The sequence below is a fragment of the Ziziphus jujuba genome, chromosome 4 (assembly GCF_031755915.1).
Source record: "Ziziphus jujuba cultivar Dongzao chromosome 4, ASM3175591v1".
Classification (NCBI taxonomy): domain Eukaryota; kingdom Viridiplantae; phylum Streptophyta; class Magnoliopsida; order Rosales; family Rhamnaceae; genus Ziziphus; species Ziziphus jujuba.
The window spans coordinates 818,614-829,032 of NC_083382.1; the positions used below are offsets into that span (position 1 = coordinate 818,614).

At 39.5% G+C, this 10,419-nt stretch overlaps 1 long non-coding RNA gene across 1 annotated transcript; it reads right to left on the reverse strand.

The window, feature by feature from the left end:
• Positions 1–7,380: 7,380 nt before the first annotated feature.
• LOC125420184 (uncharacterized) lies at positions 7,381–10,130 on the reverse strand. The gene is made up of 6 exons (XR_007238727.2): positions 9,778–10,130; positions 9,606–9,654; positions 9,010–9,076; positions 8,251–8,352; positions 8,056–8,128; positions 7,381–7,592 (listed from the first exon to the last, which is right to left on the reverse strand). It is a non-coding gene; the product is annotated as an uncharacterized LOC125420184 (long non-coding RNA).
• Positions 10,131–10,419: the final 289 nt, after the last annotated feature.

A 10,419-nucleotide genomic window follows, 5' to 3' on the forward strand; every position in this document is an offset into this window, starting at 1 on the left:
CCAAAGAGGAAGTCCTTAAGTGCCATGCTCGAGGAGAGGGAAACTCACGAGCACACGCAAATGGGTTGTATACAACTCCTCAACTCACTGAAGGCTAGTCCAATCCCAACCAATAACACGAAGAACAACTCCCTAATGTACGTGGCGGCACGTATCAATGGGAAAGATGCCCAAGTCATGGTAGACACCGGCGCATCTCACAACTTCATAAGGAAGGAGGAGGCCATGAGGCTTGGCCTCAAACTCGACAAAGGTCAAGGGTGGTTGAAAACGGTGAACGCGGAGGCTAAACCGCTAGATGGCATGGCCCGTAACGTGGAGTTGCACCTTGGCACTTGGCAAGGTAACGTAAACTTCTCCATTGCTCCTATGGATGACTTTGATATTGTACTTGGCATGGAATTTCTTAGGCAATTCAATGTGGTACCACTCCCTCGCTACAACACGGTGTGTATAATGGAGGGAGGCCCTTGCATGATTCCAACCATGCACAAGCCAAGTACTTCCAACCGCCTCTCCGCCATGCAATTCAAGAGAGGAGTAAAGAAAGGGGAGCCTACATTCCTTGCTACTCTACGCGAGGAAGAAGAAGCTACTTCCAAGGAGCCACCGAAGGAGGTTAGCCAAGTCCTTGAGGAGTTCAAGGATGTCATGCCACCACAACTACCCAAGAAACTTCCACCAAGGAGGGAGGTGGATCATTGCATCGAGTTGGAGCCCGGTGCAAAACCACCCGCAAAAGCACCATATCGCATGTCTCCACCGGAGCTAGAGGAGCTAAGGAGACAACTTAAGGAGCTTTTGGATGCCGGTTACATTCAACCGTCGAAAGCACCTTATGGAGCACCCGTCTTGTTCCAAAAGAAGCACGATGGTTCGTTAAGGCTATGCATCGACTATAGGGCACTTAACAAGGTTACCATCAAGAACAAGTACCCTATACCGTTGATAGCCGATTTGTTTGATCAACTTGGAGGAGCAAGGTACTTTACCAAACTTGACTTGAGGTCGGGGTACTACCAAGTTAGAATTACGGAGGGTGATGAGCCAAAGACTACGTGTGTTACTCGATATGGAGCATACGAATTCCTCGTCATGCCCTTTGGTCTCACCAACGCACCCGCCACTTTCTGCACTCTCATGAACAAGATCTTCCATCCTTACTTGGACAAATTCGTGGTGGTCTATTTGGATGACATTGTCATCTATAGCAAGACGCTAGAGGAGCACATCCACCACCTACGAATTGTGTTCAAGGTTCTAAAGGATAATGAGCTTTACGTGAAGAGAGAGAAGTGCTCATTTGCAACCAATGAGGTGTATTTCCTCGGCCATAAGATCAAGGATGGCAAGCTGCACATGGATGAAGCCAAAGTGAAAGCCATCCAAGAGTGGGATCCTCCAACCAAGGTGAGTGAGCTGCGATCTTTTCTTGGTCTCGTTAACTATTACAGGAGGTTTATCAAAGGGTATTCTGCCCTGGCCGCACCACTCACCGATCTGCTAAAGAAGAACAAGACATGGAGTTGGTCCACCCAATGCCAACAAGCCTTTGAGAATTTGAAGGAGGCTATTATGAAGGAACCCGTGTTGGCATTGCCCGATTGCTCCAAACCATTCGAGGTGCACACTGATGCTTCCGACTTTGCCATAGGGGGCGTGTTGATGCAAGAAAAGCATCCAATCGCATTTGAAAGCCGCAAGCTCAACGACACGGAGAGGAGGTATACGGTCCAAGAGAAGGAGATGACCGCCATCATCCACTGCTTGCGCACTTGGAGACATTACTTGCTAGGGTCTAAGTTCGTGGTAAAGACTGACAATGTGGCCACAAGCTATTTCCAAACTCAAAAGAAGTTAAGCCCCAAGCAAGCTCGTTGGCAAGACTTTCTTGCCGAGTTCGACTACAAGCTCGAATACAAGCCCGGTACAGCCAATGTAGTTGCCGATGCATTAAGTAGGAAAGCCGAACTAGCATCGATAACCAAGTTCCAAGGGGAACTACCCAACCTACTAAAGGTGGGCATGGACCGTGATGTTGTGGCTAAGCAACTCCTACAACTTGCCATGGAGGGCAAGACTAAGAGGTTTTGGGTTGAGGACGGCCTTCTCTACACTAAGGGGCATCGCATCTACGTACCAAGGTGGGGCAACCTAAGGAAGAATTTGATCAAGGAATGCCATGACACCAAATGGGCCGGCCACCCAGGGCAAAAGCGTACGAGAGCTTTGTTGGAGACCAACTATTATTGGCCACAAATGCGGGACGATGTCGAAATGTATGTAAAGACCTGCCTTGTTTGTCAACAAGACAAGGTGGAACAGCGACAACCCGCAGGTTTATTGGAGCCACTACCAACTCCGGAGAGACCATGGGAGAGCATCTCCATGGACTTCATTATTAGCTTACCCAAGTCCGAGGGATGTAGCACTATAATCGTAGTGGTTGACCGATTCTCCAAGTATGCTACATTCATTGCCGCGACAAAGGAGTGTCCAGCTGAGGAGACGGCTCGGCTATTTTTCAAGCACGTGGTGAAGTATTGGGGACTCCCAAGATCAATTATAAGTGATCGAGACTCAAGGTTCACCGGAAGGTTTTGGACGGAATTATTCAAGCTCATGGGCTCGGAGTTGCATTTCTCTACAAGCTTTCATCCACAAACCGATGGGCAAACCGAGCGAGCTAATGCGCTATTAGAGCTATATCTACGGCACTTTGTGAGTGCCAATCAACATGATTGGGCAAAGCTGCTAGATGTTGCCCAATTCTCCTACAACTTGCAAAGGAGCGAGTCCACCAATCGAAGTCCATTCGAGTTAGCCACGGGGCAACAACCACTCACTCCACAAACACTTGTTACCAAGTATGGAGGAAGGAGTCCTGCCGCATTCAAGATTGCCAAAGGTTGGCATGAACAAGTGGACTTAGCAAGGTCGTACCTTCATAAGGCCACCAAGAAAATGAAGAAGTGGGCGGACGCCAAAAGAAGGCACGTGGAGTATCAAGTGGGAGACTTGGTGTTCATCAAAATCCTTTCATCCCAACACAAGTCTACCCGAGGACTACACAGAGGCCTTGTTCGCCGATACGAGGGACCATTTCCAATCGTCAAGAAGGTGGGCAAGGTATCTTATAAGGTGGAGTTACCTCCAACACTCAAACTTCACCCGGTCTTCCATGTAAGTTGCTTAAAGCCATACTACAAGGATGAGGAAGACCAAACAAGAGGGGAGTCCAAGCGAGCACCAATAGGGGTCTACAACACTTATGACAAGGATGTGGAGAGCATCTTAGCTGATCGAGTAGTTCGTGGAAGGGACAACCATCCGAGTCATGAGTACTTGGTGAAATGGAAGGGACTTCCCAATAGCGAAGCAAGTTGGGAACCTGCTATCGCGCTTTGGCAATTTGAAGATCATATCAAGAGGTTCCATGAAGCAAGCTCGACGAGGACGTCGACGGCATAGGTGGGGGAGAATGTCACGGTTGAAGCATTTCATCAAACACTTGGTGAGCATTCTCTCCATTTTGGGCCTTATAATCTACTTTGGGCCTATTTTGGGCCTTACAATGGGCCAAGCACCTAGAGTAGTGTAAAATTCTCTAGAACATTATGGAGAACTCTAGGTCAAGCCATGTACATATCAATTCTAGATGTTTCTTTAAATATTTTATGTAAAGTAGGTGGGAAAGTAGGTGGGAAGGTTCTAGACACCCATTCTCCACCGTAGGATTAAAGCAATTATAGCCGTAGGATTAAGCTTTGTATGCCTATAAATAGGTGGAGGCCTCATTTGGCCAAACCATCCAAGGATCCAAGAATCCAAGCTTCTCTTGTAAAGCTCTCTCTTAAGCAATATACTTTCATTCTTCCAAACTCTCTTTGTGCTCTAGCTTTCTTTGCTTAGCTTTCTCTTTTAGTGGGCAAAAGGCTTACTTAGTTGCAACAAAGGGTCGGAATAGCAACTAAGGCCGCACGGCTTGAAGGGTAAACAAACAAGTCCGTGACACTAGGCTCCAGACTTCTCTTCCCCCCTAAGACTAGATCTGGCAATTTGTGTTCATGGATCGTGTTCGTATCAACCCATTTAATAATCGTGTCAAAAATACCTAATCGAACACAACCCATTTATTAATCGTGTCAGGTACCTAAAACACTAACCTGACCTGTTTATAAATATGTCAACACGACACGACCCATTTAACACGATTACTTTAATGGGTCGTATTGATCTATTAATCTGTTAACCTGAAATTGATCCGTTAACCCGAAAATTAACCTATTAAACTGAAAATTAACCTATTTATTTTTGTTTTATTAAAGATTTATTTTTTATCTTTAAAAAATTAATAATAGAAAATTGTTTTTATAAAGTTTTTAATTTATAATATTTTTTAGTTATTAAATATTATATTATGGATAAAATTATAATTTAAATGGGTTGTAAAAGGTATATAATCGTGTCGGGTTGAAATTGACACGTTTAATAAATGGGTCATAACGGATCAATTTTGAATTAAATGGGTTAATCCGAAAATGATACGATTAATAATTGTGTTAAACGGATTAACCCAATTATGACCCAAATTCATTTATGATAAATCCAAATCTATTTATTCCGTATCGTTTTCGAGTCATGTCATCATGTTATGACCTAAATTGCCACCTCTACCTAAGACTCGATCCCAAGCACACACTGGCTGGGATGTGGAAACTTTGCCACTTGAGCTCCACGACGAGTCTTCACAAGACCTCATTTTAAACAATATTTTGTATATCTTGGTTTTTTATTATATATATATATATATATACAGTGAGTCTAGGATAGGGACCGACCGCACATAAATCATGCGGACCAAAAACATGCTTATTTTGCTGGCCGTTGGATTGAAATTGATGGTCCATATTAGATTGCCATTTCCCTCCCATTCCTCTCCTTTCCCACCCATCTCCAACCGTGTTCGACGCCCATCTCCCACCGTGTTCGAGCAAGCAGCCATCCCATTCCCTTCCTTTCCCTCCCATCTCCCATCTCCCATCTTTCCAGCCAGAAGTAGGGACCGTTTGATAGCCAGAGCCACCGCTGTTCAGCCCATATCGATGTCCTAAACCATCCAAAACCCATGGCCAGAAAGAGCCACCGTTCAGGCCAATGTTCGTCTGAAACCCATTGCCCAAGCCACCGCTCAGAGAGACCATCTTTCTCTTCTTGATCTTTTTCCTCAACGAACGGCAACGATTATGTTAGGGCTATGGTTTTTAAATACATTATTCAAATTTTTCATTCAATTTTTTATTTTTTATTATTTTTTGGGTTTTGATCGATCTTATTCTTTTTCTATATATTGATTTATTTATTTTTGAGATTCTCTATCATGAAGATAGGTTTTTGAATTTGTATGTAAGATGCACCATCAGAGACACCATCGACAAGGTTCTCGTCCTCTGATTTGGTCATGCTTCCTATTCTGTTTGTCTCCTTCTCGACGACGTTGTATGCGCCCCCCCTTCTTTTTCTTAGGGTTTCCTTTTTGCTATTTTGCTTGATTCTGTGTAATTTGTGAATTTATGGTGCTATACTGCTATTTGAACTAGCACCCCAGCTTTCTAAGTTCGCATCCATCGCACTTGTTGATATGGATTCGGAGGACGTTCAACCAGGAACCCAGAATTCTGCTACTCTCTCTGTATGTTTATTCCAATTTATATACAGTATCAGAGGAAACAGTGTTGGATACCAGAGGGAGACTTCTTTTGGAGAGGATGTTGTGATTGTGGCATAGGTTATTGATTTCGTAATTTCAGATAATTTAATAGCAACTCTCTTTTCTTTTCTTCTTTTTTTTTTTTTTTTTTTTTAATGGAAGCTTTTGTCTTTCATTATCTCCAATAATTCGCTGCAAAAATCATGGCAAAGACAGTGCATACCACACTGCCATTTCCAAATCGAATTTAGGGTGGTTTCAAGGACACACTTCCTGATGATTTGCTTGCTGCTATTTTGAAGGTTGGATACCTTTGATCAACTTTATTTAAAATTTTCTACAATTTTCAATAATAAATGTTTAGAACGAAGATTGGTTCTACTGCTTGGAGATTATGCTTTTCTGGAAGTTTGGTTAGTGTGAAGCTATAGTTTTTATAATTTTGCACTTATATATTGAAGCTTATCAATGCAGGCAGTGATAGAGAAAAACAAATTTGAATACTGGTGAAGTAGGAGACGTAGTTGTTGGCACAGTTTCAGCACCTGGTTTGCAGAGAGCAACTGAATGTAGGAATGCGGCATTTTATGCTGGATTCCCCGATAACTTTTTCTTTATTTTTCCTTTTAAATTTATGTTTTATCAAATTAATGTGCAGTTCTTCACTACATTGTTTGAACTTGATAAATTCTACTTCATGGTATAAGACTACACAACTTGTATTTTAGGGTATTCATTACCTGTATTTGGAACCCATATTGTAAACTAGGATTGGATCAATAATGAGTAATCGAATATTACAAGTTACTCTTCAAGTTTTCAATATTATAATCTTTCTTGGACATTTGGTGCCCTGATGTAAGATTCTATTTAGCTTATATTTCCACTGTACTGTTTAAAACAGAAACAATGCTCATAAGAACCATCAACAGAAAATGTTCATGAGGCCTTTAGGTTGTTGCTGATGTTGTTGCTTCTATTAAGGTGGGATTTTATGACATCAGTAAGGAACATCCTCGAATATGTTTTACACAATCTCAACTTTTGGCTCTGACCATTTTTGTATTCAGTGCAGGAATTGGAGCAGTATTGGAGTCCATGACAATAAATAAAATGAATAGGGTTACTAAAGTTAACCCAAAAGTATATTTCAAAGGCTACATTTTTGTTCTTCATTTCTTTTTCTTCTTCGAAAAATGACAGAAGTTGAATAAATTGTTTGGTGTATGATACGGTGTCAAGAGGTGGAGATCTTTACACATGCCCGTGATTGTCTTCTTCCTGATGGTATTACATCTGAAAATGTCGCACAACGTTATGGTGTGACACGTGAAGAGCAGGATATGGCTGCTATGAGGTTTATAGATTTAAATTGTATCTTTATGATTGTTATGGTAAAATTTAGTAGACCATCATAAGGATAAAATATATAATAAAAATTATTTATTTATTTTTTAAAGTAAGTAAAATAGAAGGGATATTGTTGGGAACTCTGATTCTGATTACTCACATTACCCGCGAATTATAATATGCCACTTTGTTGTGGATTACATTGTTCTAAAAAATATAACAGAAGTGAAAGGGAAAAAAAATTACGGTACTAAATGTTACAGCAGGTTATATTATATTTAAATTTTGGAATAGAGTTCATCCAAAATAGATTTGGAACATCAAACATTAACATAAGAATTCTCATTCATGTATAATTCTTACACAACTTATCAGCTAAAGCTAATATCCAGGTCAATTTCATCATTTAATAGGTACATCCTCTGATTGATGCCCCAACGATTTGTTGGGTGCTTAAATTGTTATATTTTTATACACTGGATTTATAAGCTGGAGAGTCCCCTTCCAGCTTCACCTTCATCTTTACCAAGGCCTGGAGCAAAAATCAAAGTTAAACACGAGTTATATTAAATTGCATCATGCATGATAAACCTCAATCAATCACCGCAAAATTGAGCTATAAGTGTCTATTATATATATATATATATATATATATTAAAAAACAAAGAAACAAAAAAAAGGAAAACAGAGTGCAAAACCAATTAAAAGAATTCACTTGCCTGAAACCATATTCTGAGATGAGTCACTTGCAAAGTTATAACACGTTACCAAGCTTTTTTTTTTTTTTTTTTGATTACACATTCCTAAGTTTTTAATCCTAAAGTACCATATACTCCAGGTTTATCATATGCGAGAGACCACTCCTTAACAATGGCAAGCAAAAATTCACATCGTAATTGAGAATGTCCCTCTTAAAGTCTTTATACCTACACCTAAAACCAAGGGATTTATGCAATGCTTGCATATAAATCAAATGACTGAAGAAAATTTAATACCTTGCAAGGCCATAAGGCTCTTACATAGAACTACTTGCTCAAGCAACAATGCCTGATGCTCACGCCCAAAGGACTGTCCACAAAAGAAGAAAAAGATATTAACAAAACACTCTGTTGGCAAAATATCTTAGCGGGAATAATGAAGAATAAAAAGTATGTACTAGCAAGAATTTTATCTATCTTAGAGGGAATTACCTCTCAGACATCCTCATGTAATAACTGATATTTAGGTATTCTTTCTGGGGGCAGAAAGCAATTCACTATCAGCTTCTTTGTCATTGCTCCCTTAAATATTGCCTGCAAAAAGTGCAAGGAAACTTCATCTAAGACATATCATGCATATATCTAGAAGCACATATATGAAAGAGCAAGAAGAAATTCTTAGAATCACAAAGTAAGAAAAAACATAGAATCTAAAACAATCATATGAAATGGTTAAAAGTAAAGAAAACTGCAGCAAAGAACCTTATATATACTTTGATGTATCCTAAAATTACCAGACTTTTGTCACTTAGATACAGATCATATTGAAACACATATTTTGCCTGTACAAGCAAATTTTGTCTAATCCAACGTACTAATTGAGCTAAAATTTTATATATAGTTTATGAAGGTTTTCTAAAAGCCTGACTACTAATAGAAATGGATTACCACTAAGACATATACAAGGCATGTAGCAAGACCATGATGTGACATGGCCAACAACTACAAGAAACGTGGCTGCTAATAGAAATTAAAAATAGGCATCTAATTTCAATTCAGGAAATTATGTGTCCTCATATTTATATGGCATCAAAAACACCCATAACTTGGAACTAGTGTTGTATTTAAAGAAAGTTAAAATAGTTATACTAAGAAAGTCAAATGGTTTAGCAAAAAAAAAAAAAAAAAAAAAATCTTATGAGAGTGTCAGTTCATTCATGGTTTAATTTATAAGAACCAAATGCCATTTACCGCCACAACATCAATGAAGTCCTGCTTTTGGTGAAATGCGCCAACCCATTTAGTGTGATCTACAGTCCTGTGTGACAACAAAACAACAGTCCAATGTGAACCACTATTCTCTCAAGATTTTAGTTGCGGGATGCTACTTAATATATCTAAAAATTTAAAAAGATTCTCCTTTCCCCCAAAGCCCATCCAAAAAAAGAGACAGATTCTATTTCTTTAAAATGCAAAGTCATAACTTTTATCCACTCAATTCATCTATAATGTGCAAAAACATCAATAAAGGAGTGCAAAATGCATAGGGTCCCTTTTGCAGTCACATATATTACATAAAAATCAGTTCAATTCAAATCCAATGATGTTCAGCATCAAAAAGTAATTTGCGAAGTGGAAAGATGGGCCTTAATGGAGGGTTTTTAAGATCTGATGGTTTAAAGAGAAAAAAATACAATGAAACAAATGAGAGGGAAAAAAGATTAAACCGTAGAATTGAAAAAAAAAAAAAAAAAAAAAAGAAGAAGAAGAAGAAATAATATCCAAAATCTATTGTCGAGAAGGAGACAAATAGAATAAGGGGCACGGCCAAATCGGAGAATGAGAACCTTGTCGATGGTGTCTCTGATGGTGCATCTTAGATACAAATTCAGAAACCTATATTCATGACACAGAATCACAAAAATAAATAAATCAATATACATAGATAAGGAATAAGATCGATCAAAACCCAAAAAAAAAAAAAATGAATAAAAAAATTCGAATAAGGTATTTAAAAACCCTAGCCGTAATGCCACCGCCGCTGCTCGTCGAGGAGAAAGATCAAAAAGACAAAGAGTCTCTGTGAGCGGTGGCCTGGGCCGTGGGTTTTGGATGGTCTAGGACGTCGATATGGGCTGAACGGCAGTGGCTCTGGATGTCAAACAGTCCCTACTTCTGCCTGGATAGATAGGAGATAGGTAGGAAAGGAAGGGAATGGGATGGCTGCTTGCTCGAACACGGTGGAAGATGGGCATCGAACACGACTGGAGATGGGTGGGAACGGAAAGGATTGGGAGGGAAATGACAATTTAATCTGGACCATCAATTTCAATCCAACGGCCAACAAAATAAGTATGTTTTTTGTCCGCATGGCCTTCTGTGCGGTCGATCCGTATTCTAGACTCCCCCTATATATATATATAAAGCATTTATATTGTGGGTCCTACGTGACTATGTCAGCATGGATGGGATAGGATTGGACTTAGGAGGCAAATTGCCAACTCATTCCCTAGATGGTTTAAGATAAATATGGTAGATTTAGTAAATAATTTTTTACTTAATATGGTTTATTGTTGCTTAACTTAGATACCTTTTAAATAAAAGAGATATGAATTTGGTAAGATAATAACTAATGTGGAACGCATAGTGCATATTATTAAT